Genomic DNA, 11640 nt, shown 5'->3' on the forward strand with positions numbered 1-11640 from the left:
TTGCTGCTTGATCCGCACGGAAGACACACCCAGGATTGAAGGACTGACTGGTTTGCGAATGGCTCCGAGCAAAGCGGACCAATTTTCCGGGGGTCTCCTGTGAGTCCTGAAAGTGAGATTTACCGACCCCGATTAAATTAAACAAACAAACAAACAAACAAACAAACAAAACTTCATTCCACACATGTGTTTTTGCTTGCGAGTGTGTGCGAGCACAGTGTTTCTGTATTCAGCTCTCTGTCCTTGTGAATAAGAATATTCAGGTATGTTCCTGTGGGTGTTTATGGTGTGTGAGGCAAGGACTTCCAGGCCCTTCACTCTGAAGCAGGTCTGGGGGCCAACAGTTTACTCTGGGAGCAACTGGTCTGACTGAGCTTGTCTTTGCAGATGCAGACTCTGGGCAGGTTGAAATGTGCCTGGCTGCCAGTTGGCACGGAGCGGTTCCAGATCATCCTCACATGGTTTGAAGTGGGTGAAAGATGGTATTCTCCTCTCTTCCTAATGTCAGGACTGAGTGTGATGGCTGCACTCAATTCTGTAAGTAGGTATCTGCAGCTTTCAGTGTGGATGGTGGTGTATCAAAACCCTTTAATGGAGTGCCCGTGTGTTTGTAAATATCTTTAGAAAGACACCTAAGAAGAAAAAGAGCGCATCCTAGAAAAAAGAAACATTCTGTTCATGCCCACTATCTCAGCCCTGTTTCTTAGAGCTGCGAGCAGAGAGTTTGGTAAGATGAAAGGACAGCCGCAGGTAATGATTATGGATGATGGATACGAAGGGAAACCGGTGCTGAGCCTGCTACAAAGACATGGAAAATGGATTTGAGCCCATGTTCCAGTTTTGAAGGATAATACACCAAATATTGAGGAACATTACCCAACATCATCAAAACCTGTTTGCGATGTTAGCTAACCTCTGATTGTTAAAGGGGGGGAAAGCAGCCATTACTATAACAAAGACACTGTGCTACCCAAGATCAATAACCCAATTTTGTCTGCCATTATAATAACACAGAAGCAGCAGGTTGATCCATTTTATCCAACACGGTGTAGCCAGCATCAATTTTGACAAAGAAATAGAACATTTTCACAGGAGGCTCACTGGTATAGATCTTAAACACACAAACATGTGAACTTATCATTTCCCAATAACTCCAGCCAGCCACCTCTGATCATTTCCTGCCTGGCCTTGTAAAGCGCTTATGGTCTAGAACACATATGTTACTATAATCTCTTATGTATCATAAACTATAGTAAGTACTGTATTTCATTGTTATCTAAATATTTCGTGAATCTGTTTTGGAACTTAATTTCTTGCTTAGCTTTTAAGCTCCATGGGAGTTCAGAAGGAGCACATATTCTGCTACGGTTCCCATTGCTTGTTAGTTTAACCAACCTTTATCAAGAGTATTCTATATATAAGATACTAGAAATGCAAGTATAATCTGTCTTCTAGGAGCTTACCTTCTAGTGATAGCAGTAACAACTGCCATCTTTGAGCACTTACTATGTGGCAGGCACATTGCCTACATCATTCATAACCCCCAAACAAACCACACAAAATAGATATTGGTATCTCTATTTGGCAGATAAGGAGCCAAAGGCTCAACTGGTAACTTTGCCAAGCTCACACAGGCATTTAGAGGGTAATAGATCTTTCTATTTTAAGCATATGGTCTTCTCGTTATTTACATGACTTTCTTTCCCTCTATATGGCTTGGTCCGGAGGAGAAACTCATTAAGTACTTATTTAATTAAGTAAAGTGGGGGATGAAGAGCCTAGTATGAGGCATTAACATTAAGGGATCCTCCAAGTATTACTGAATTCATTGAGGGATATATTTAAATAAGAACTTCTCCAGTATAGCAACACATTCTTTTGTGGTTCACTAACAACTATTTTTTTTTGTTGGGAGGATATTGAACAAGCGGAACAGAGAACTGAAAGTTATAATGAGGATTGCTTACCATACTTCCATCCACGTTTTCATTTAACAGATATTTATTGAGCATTGGGCATTCCTTTGTTCCAGGCGTTATGCTAGATGTTGGATAGACTATTAAGGACAAGATAGAGGGGCGCCTGGCTGGCTGGGTTGCTTAAGCATCTGCCTTCAGCTCAGGTAATGATCCCAGAGTCCTGGGATTGAACTATGCATCCGACTCCCTGCTTAGCTTCTCCCTCTATACCTCACCCTGCTCTTGTGCTTTCTCTCTCTCTCTCAAATAAATAAATGAAATCTTTCTTTTAAAGAAAAAGATAGAGCTATTTTATAGTTTAGGGGAGAAGATAGGAGTTAAGCAAACTACCTTCACAAGAAGTAGACTTTATAAGCTAAAGTTCTAATACGTTCTATGAAGAACTTAGAAATACTGAGAACTGTAAGAACAAATAATAAAAGAAAGCTGATCTTGTCTTAGGGGCCCACAAGAGCCAAACTGTGGAAGGAGTTAAGATGTCCTTTAACAGATGAATGCATAAAGAAGATGTGGTTCACATATACAATGGAATATTACTCAACCATTAGAAAGGATAAATACCTACCATTTGCATCAACATGGAGGAGATCAGGCTAAGTGAAATAAGTCAAGCAGAGAAAGACAATTATCATATGGTTTCACTCATATGGAGTGGAACATAAGGAATAGCATGGAGGACCACAGGGGAAGGGAGGGAAAACTGAATGGGAAGAAATCAGAGAGAGAGACAAACCATGAGAGACTCTGGCTCCTGGGAAACAAATTGAGGATTACAGAAGCAGGGGGCGGATAGGAGGATGGCAACGAGGTGATGGGTATAAAGAGGGCATGATTTTGATGAGCACTGGGTGTTATACACAACTAATGAATCATTGAACACTACATCAAAAGTGATGATGTACTATATTTTGGCTAACTAAACATGATAAAATAAACTTTTTTTAAAAAGGTGGCTTGAAAAAGTGGCATTTAAGCTGGAAATCAGATGACGAATAGAAGTTACCTAGATGTAGAGAAGGGAAATTGGTATTCCAGGATGAATGAATGAATCATTCATTCATTCATCATCCTTTCTCAGTACATACTATATACCCAACACAATTCTAGATGCTAGAGATTCAGCAGTGAAGAAAAAAGACTAAAATCCATGTATTTTTTGGAGGCTACTTTCTAGTTAAGGGAAGACAGGCAATCCATTAATTAAGAAAGTAATAAGGCAGGCAGTGCTAAAGAACTAAAATTTTAGACAATATGTGCAAAAATATTGAGTGTGAAATATTAGGATTTAAAAGAAGGCCAGGGTAGATGGGGTTTGGAGATAGAAGAGGACAATGCTGTCAGACTGCCTTTAAGGGTAGGCAGAGTCCTGATCACATAGAGTCCACATGGTGGGCAAAGCATCATGTATTTTATCCAAAGAGCAAATAAAAATCAATCAGAAATTAAAACAAAGGATTTAGTCATTAATTTATAATTCAATAAAAAATCAATTTTAAACAATTTAATGTGTAGCAATGCATGTGGTGTGCAAAGCATGATACATTTGAATTAAAATAATTCCCTTGCATTAATACATAACCTCAATAGGGAAAAGATAACACTTATAAGCAAGTAAACCATCCAAATATATATTAGTGTTTAATCCAGCAATGGGATATAGAGAATAAAGTTTTAAATCGATGATGTAGAAGCTGAAAATAACACATTTATCTTCATTCAATACTCATCCTACCAATGTGGTTTCATAAAGAGTTCTCAGCATCTAGTGTATTTTTCATTTTCTAATCTCAATTGATCTCAGTTAATAAGGAGGCTGTTGTTCAAAAGAATGATCTTGTTCAGGATGATTTACCATGGTTAAGATGGCAAAGGAAATTGGAAATTTATAGATCTGTTAAAAAGACCTAGATGTCAGGCTAATTGATACATTTTGGCCACTGCTTGAAATTACATCCATTTTTAGAATGCCAAATGAATTCTCTAAAGCAACAAAAGAAGAATTACCCTTTAAACATACTGCAGAATCATCATCAAATAGTTATTTATTAAGCAGCTCAACAAGCATGTACACATTCTTTTCATCAGCAGTTCCTTTTGTTTCTTTCTTTCTTTTTTTTTTTTTTATTTACTTGACAGAGAGAGACCACAAGTAGACAGAGAGGCAGGCAGAGAGAGAGAGAGGGAAGCAGGCTCACCGCCGGGCAGAGAGCCCAATGTGGGACTCGATCCCAGGACCCTGAGATCGTGACCTGAGCCAAAGGCAGTGACTTAACCCACTGAGCCACCCAGGTGCCCCTCCTTTTGTTTCTTAGAACCAAATATTCATTGTACATAATAATCACAATAATGAGTACAAAAGTAGCCCTGATGAAAAAATAATAATTTTGCAAAAATAACTTTTATTGCCCTCATTCATAATGAAGACATATGGTGCCTGTGACTCAGTTTTCCCTGCATAGGTCTTTATGCATGTTTTTGCATATCTCTGCCTATCCCTGATCAGAAAGAAGTTACAGAATCTAAGAGTTATCAGATTTGGCTGTAGAATGTTTTCTATACCAACCACTTAATAAATATAACATGAGATGTAGCTCTCTACCTCACTATCACCTTTATTGCATAATCTACCCAAAGTTGATTCTTAACACCTTCCTTTACCTCCAGAATTTCCTTCTACCTGAGTGCAATCACATGAGATATTGTACCTCATTGAGGAACACACAAGTTTCTAATTCAGCTCCTTTCCTTCTCAAATAATGATGCCTTCCTTTGCTCAGGCCAAAAGCCCTGGAGTCATCCTTCACACTTCTCTTTCTCTCACCCCTATCTAATCCATCAGCAAGCCCCGTGTGCTGAATTCCTGCAGAAACCTGACCGCTTGCCACCACCGACACTGCTACCATCCTGCTCTCAGCCGCTCTCATCTCTCAGCTAGATATCACTTCCAACTGACCTCCCTGTGGTCATCGATTTCCCTATCAGCAGCCAGAGTGAGCCTGGGTCAGACCCCCCCCCCCCCCCACCGGCTGACTTCCCACCTCACTTCAGTAAAAAGCCAAGCCTTTCACCATGTCTTCAAGTCCATACAGGGAGTGCTACTGACTCCTACTGTCACATCACCAGGACCTCCCTGCCCACTTATTCAGCCATTCTACCAGCTACCCCACCTCCCACCCCCCACCCTGTCCACTCTGATCCAATTATGCTGGCTTCCCCATACTGACTGGAATTCACCAGGCACATTCTTGCTGCAGCAGAGCTTTGCATGGCTCTTATGCCTGGAAACCTGTCCCAGATACTCATGTTGTTCAGTTCTTCACTTTCTGTAGGCCTTGACTTCTGTCTCGCCCTCTTGCTCCACCCTATTTAAAGTTGCATGGCTCTCCTCCCACCCTCCTACTCCTGCAGAACTCCTACTCACTTTCCCAGCTTTATTTTTCTCATAGCACTTACCTCCATCTATCATATGCTGTTTTAGTTTTGTTATTCTGCTTAGTTTCCATGCCCGTCCCAACAAGAATGCTCCATATGAGAGCAGGGATTTTTTTTTAAGATTTTATTTATTTATTTATTTATTTGGCAGACAGAGATCATAGGTATGCGGGGGGGGGGGGGGCGGAAGGGGGGGAGCAGGCTCCCCACTGAGCAGAGATGTGGGGCTCGATCCCAGGACCCTGAGATCATGACCCGAGCGGAAGGCAGAGGTTTAACCCACTGAGCCACCCAGGAGCCCCGAGAGCAGGGATCTTTATTGGCTTTGTTTACCAGTGTATTCTCAATTTCTAGAACAGATCCTGGCACATCAAAGGCTTTATATCAATATTTGTTGAATAAGTGAATGAGGAAATACAACGTAAGTGATAAAATATTCAAATGGTGGTATAAAATATTAAACTATTGGGAAGCACATTTTCTAGATCCAGTCATCTGTGTTATCATTCTGATGCAGAAGAGAAACCTATACTCTGAGGCCAGTAGGCAGAGGTTCTCACAAAATTTCTGGCAATGTTATTTGGGGCAATGGAAAAAAACTTTGGACAGATGTTGCACCTAGCACTTGAGAAGGAGGTAATCACTTTCTCATATTTTCAAAATGTATTCTCTAGAAACTAATTCACATATTAAAATATTTTATTCCTCTTTATTGGTGAGAATTTCAAAGAGTAAACTTAATAGCCATTATTATACATCAAAAAAATCTTTTTAAAAGACTATTTGAGAGAGAAAGAGGGAGAACATGAGCAGGGGGAAGGGGCAGAGGAAGAGGGAAAGGCAGACTCCCCAGCGAACATGGAGCTGGATTCAGGGGCTCGATCCCAGGACCCTGAGATCATGACCTTAGCCAAGTCAGACACTTGACCGACTGAGCCCCCCATGTGTCCCTACACATCAAAAAATCTTATAGTTAGCACCGTGCAGGCTAATGTAGAGGGGTTTTTCCTTCCCCACTATCTCTGCCTGAGGGGTAGAGGTGTTTATTAAGAAATAATTCCCGGCATGCCTGGGTGGCTCAATTGGTTAATGGTCTGACTCTTGGTCTCAGTTCACATCTTGATCTCAGGATTGTGAGTTCAACCCCCAAGTTGGGCTCCATGCTAAGTGTGGAGCCCACAGGGAAAAAACTAAAATAAAAAATAAAGGGCAAAAAAAAAAAAAATGACTCCACACCTGGGTCTGAGGGGCAAAGATGCTGATGTGCCAAGCTTGGAAGTCCAGATTTGTTTTGCGGGAAAAATAAAGCTCCATGAATGTGAAAAAAAAAAGAGAGAAAAGAAAAGAAAACTTCACAGCTAATTAATTACAGGTGAATATCCAGTTTGTGCCCACACACAATCTATGCCATCATTTCAAAATAGTTTTATGTATGCTTATCAGGAAAACTAAATTATCTCTCTAAAAAGTAATTACTTATAAAAATGTTACAAAGTTCCTTCTGAAACAAACTGCTGCTAAAAAACATGATGCTTTCTAAACACACCCATGCACACCGGCTATGATATGATATGATATGATAATATGATAATAATGATATGATATGATATATGATAATATGATAATAATGGTCATGGTAGTCTTGATGATTGGGTTTTTGTTGCTTCACATCGTTCCTCAATTTTGCTGATTAAGCCCTAAGCATTATAAATGCCCTTTTACAGAATGCTGTTTCTCATTCTTCACTATCCTGTTGCCTTCCCTTACTTTTTTCTCTTTTTTAAAGATTGACTGATTTATTTGAGAGAAAGAGAGAGACCAGGTGAATGGGGGAAGAAGGTTTCAGGGATTAGAATGAGGACAACTTTCTGGGACCATTATTTTACCTACTCCAATATACATTCTCATACTTGCCAGAACTGAAACATAGTAAGGCCTCAAAAAATACATCTATTGAATTAGTGAATGAGAAAATCAACATTGACCTACAACCCCTCCAAAAGCATTTTATTTATTTATTTATATTTAAATTCAGTTAGCTAAACTAACATCATTGCCTGAAACCTGTAACTGTTTCTTTATATGTCAAAAGGGACTTTGCAGATGCGATTGAGTTAAGGCTCTTGAGATGGGGAAAGTAGCCTGAAATATCCAGGTGGGCCCAATGTAACCACAAGGCTTCTTAAGAGGGGAAGGCAGAAGGGTCAGAGTAAGAGAAGGAGGTTGATGGAAGTGGGGAAGCATGGAGAAGTCCAGGAGCACAGATATTCAAGGATTTCATTTTGTCCTCCTTGAAGATGGAGGAAGTGGTTGTCATTGAGCCAAGGAACACAGGCAGTTTTTAAAGCTGAAAAAGACAAGAAATTGGATTCTCCCTTTGAACTTTCAGAAGGAATACAGCCATGCCATCGCATGTGTTTTAAGACTTCTAACCTCCAGTAAGGTAATATAAAAAACTTACGGTGGGGCGCCTGGCTGGCTCAGTGGGTTAAAGCCTCTGCCTTAGGCTCAGTTCATGATCCCAGTGTTCTGGGATCTAGCCCCGCATCCTGGGATCGAGCCCCACATCTGGCTCTCTGCTCAGCAGGGAGTCTGCTTCCCTTTCTCTCTCTGCCTGCCTCTTTGCCTACTTGTGATCTCTGTCAAATAAATAAATCTTTTAAAAAAAAGTCTTAAAAAAAACCCTAACTTACAGTGTTTAAAGTTATTTGTTGTAGCAACAATGGGAAACTGGAGGGGGCCAGATCTTAAAAGCCTCTTTTGAGAGCTGAAAGGTGAGCAAATAGCCAGGTAAATTTGGGGAAAGGAAAAAGAATTCCACACTAAGAGAGTAGTTCATGAGATTCACCAGGAAGATAGCTGGTCAGTATAATCAATTAAGTCAGTGAGGAGATGAAGAGGGAGAGCAGTTTCTTGATGGAGGCAAGGAGGCAGGAGTTGAATACTTTTTAAAAGGCATTCTATGAAATGGGAACAAGAATATCTAAAGGTGTTACGATTAAATGATCCATGTAAGTGCCTAGTACATAATAAGGTACTCAAAGAATTTTAGCTGTTATAACTGTTCAGGTTTGAACTTAGGTTGTTCGAAGATTTAATGTAGAATATGGTACACAAGATAAACTGTTATTCAGAGATACAACAAATCTACAGAAGACTGCATAAACATAGGGAGACATATTAACAAAGAGTTCTACAGTAACTATATAATCACAAAACCACGCCCTTGTCCTCATGGAGCTTACAGCTGAGATGGGCAGACAAATATTAATCAAATAATCATACAAATACAAGGTCAAATCTGGGACTAATACTTTGAAGGAGATGCAAATAAACATAATAACAGCAGGATTCACCCTAGTCCGGAGAACAAAGAATTTCCCAAGGAAAAGATACTTGAGGTGACTGCTAAAGGAAAAGCAGAAATAAACCAGCTCAAATGGGAGAGTGAAAGAGCATTCCAAGAAGGAGGAATAGCACCTTTAAGGGTCTGAGGCTATGCTGAGCACAGACTGTGGAGAGTCCTTTGAGTGACAGTGAGAAAGGTAGGTTGTGCAAAGAGTTGAAAGACTTTAAATGCCAAGCAGGATGGTGAGTGCTGTGAAGTGTGTAAAGCTGGCGATTCACAGACCTGTACCCCAGGGGATAAAAATACATTATATGTTTATAAAAAAATAAAAAATAAATTAAAAAAATTTTTAAAAGGTGACTGGTGGGAGCACCTGGGTTGCTCAGGCATTAACCATCTGCCTTTGGCTCAGGTCATGATCACAGGGTCCTGGGATCGAGCCCCATGTCAGGCTCCCTGCTCAGTGGGAAACCTGCTTCTCCCTCTTCCACTCGCCCTGCTTGTGCTCCCTCTCTCACTATCTCTTTGTCAGATTAATAAATGAAATCTTTTTAAAAAAATGCTGAGCAGAGATATTCTTCCCCAGACTTTGTGAGCTCCTTGAGTTCAGAGACCATGTCTTATTCAATTTTGTATCAAATCTAGAATAGGTTTGCTGAATTAACTTGAGTGCAGATTTTATTTCCTAGCTAATAGAATCCACTGAAGTTTTTAATCCAGTAAATCACAGTATTGATTGGTTAGTGCTAGTAAGGAGAGTACGAAGCGATTACTACCATAACAGGGGCCTGATGTCTTGGAGGACTGAATTTTGGCTGAGCGCTCCAAGCTTTCCCAGTTGAAAGAATAACAGAATTATATTCTGAAGGTGGAATAAAAGAGAAACCTGTTTTTCAAATTGATCTGATATGAATGAATGTAAGGGCACTTGTTAAAGATCTAGCTTCCCAGGACCCATCCCAGACCCTCTAAATTAGACCCAGGGAGGGGTAGGGGCAGCTGTATTTACTAACAAGCACCCCACTTGATTCTTATTCTCAAAGCTTGGAAGACCCTGGTATAGAGCACATTCAAGGGAAAAGGAAAGACATGTACATACGAAAGAACCAGAAGATACATTTAGGAAATTATTGGAGAGTAGGTGCTTGAGGGGAAGTAGTTATTGCTGAGGCTGAGATCATGAAAAAACTTTACCAATAAAGCCTTTCCTTACTAAACTAATGTTATGAATAATGGAGAACCATCAGAAGATCTTAGGTAAGGAAGTGAATTTTCGGGGGAGGAAATAACCTGAGAAGTTGAAGAGTATAGGTTTGAGAACTTTCTGAGGAATAATTGATAGAGTTTAATGGTACTTCCATGAGAGAAATAAGAATGGAGTGGTGAAGAGTAAATTTAGGGTTTCTAATTTGATAGACTGTCTTTGTTAGGGAGGAGTAAGAAAGCATCCCATTTTGATGTAAGTTTTATATGACAGATGATACCAAGTGAATATGCCTACAGACAGAAATAGAGACCTTCAGTCTGGGAGAAAGTTCTCAAGATAATATGGTTATGGGAGTCATTTGCAACCAGGGGAATTTCACTTCTATGAGGATGTACATTGATAAACGGGCCAAACACAAAATTAAAAGGAAACACACATTGAAGTAGCACCTAGAGGAGAAGCTGGCAAAGGAGACTACAGATGAAAGAGCTAGCAACGGCAATCTTGGCTACTTTAATTATCCGATGTTCCCTATACTCCCAGGGTAAGTGAACTGAAAAAATAAGAGTATTTTAATTTTATGAATCAACCGATAAAATACCTGCCACCGATTTAGGACATTCTAAACATTTAGTAAAACTCAAGAAAACCTGTTATTGATTGACTCAACCAACTAAAAGAAACATACAAAATCTAAAACATACAAAAATGATTCTTAAATTCAAGAATACCGGAAGTCTTTGATACTTGAATTTTAGTCCTGGCTCTTCCATTAATTTGGGCAAATCATTTAAATGCTGTGACCCTGTTCTCTCATCTTAAAAACAAAACTGATGCTGGTATAACGAAATGATATCTTAGGTTGCTTCTAGCTATAAAATCTGGAGTTTCTCCAGGGACCCAGGCAAGTCTGAGATGGAAATCTTAAACAGATTTATGCAAGAGCAAACCTTTAAGTAATAACTGTTTCCCAATCTCACCCTTTCCCCTTCTCAATGAATATTGATTTAGATAGACCCTGTTATACACAAGGTATTGAATATTTTTCCAGTTCATGTCATGAGTACTTTTTTTTTTTTTTTTTAAATGAGTACGTTTTTGATCCCGCTCATCCCACTCTGAGTCGTGTCTGGTGTCACACCAATGGAATGACATCCATTCGTACTCCACCTAGAAGAGCCTCTATTTCCTTGGTGCCTTTGAAGTGGCTCATCAAGTACATGAGACTCCCCTTCGTCCCAAAAGAATCACAAGCTTTCTTCAGGGAGTTATTTTAAATGAGACGGGGCTCTCTAAACTGAGGGACTCAACGCGGTTCAGTACATACTCGGGACCTCAAGAACTACAGACTTCCCCGTCTCCCAGAATTAAAAAAAAAAAAAATTAAAAAAACTTTACTTTTAACAAGCTTAATGATTCCCTTGCAAGAGGTATTTACTTATTATTAAGTAACAACGGTGCAGGACAAATATGGAATTGAGCAAGGTCCTTCACTTGATGATTGCAAATAATTGTACCAAGCACTGTGCCGGTTCGGAGATTTACATCAATTAAAAAAAAAAGACAATCCTCGTGAGGTCGTCCCCGATTTGGGTTGCAGCATTGGAGGGAACTTCAGCATGCACAGTCTTCCAGGTGAATAATTGGATATTTCCTTAAGGACAGGATGCGAA

This window comes from Meles meles, chromosome 1 (assembly GCF_922984935.1).
Source record: "Meles meles chromosome 1, mMelMel3.1 paternal haplotype, whole genome shotgun sequence".
Taxonomy (NCBI): Eukaryota; Metazoa; Chordata; class Mammalia; order Carnivora; family Mustelidae; genus Meles; species Meles meles.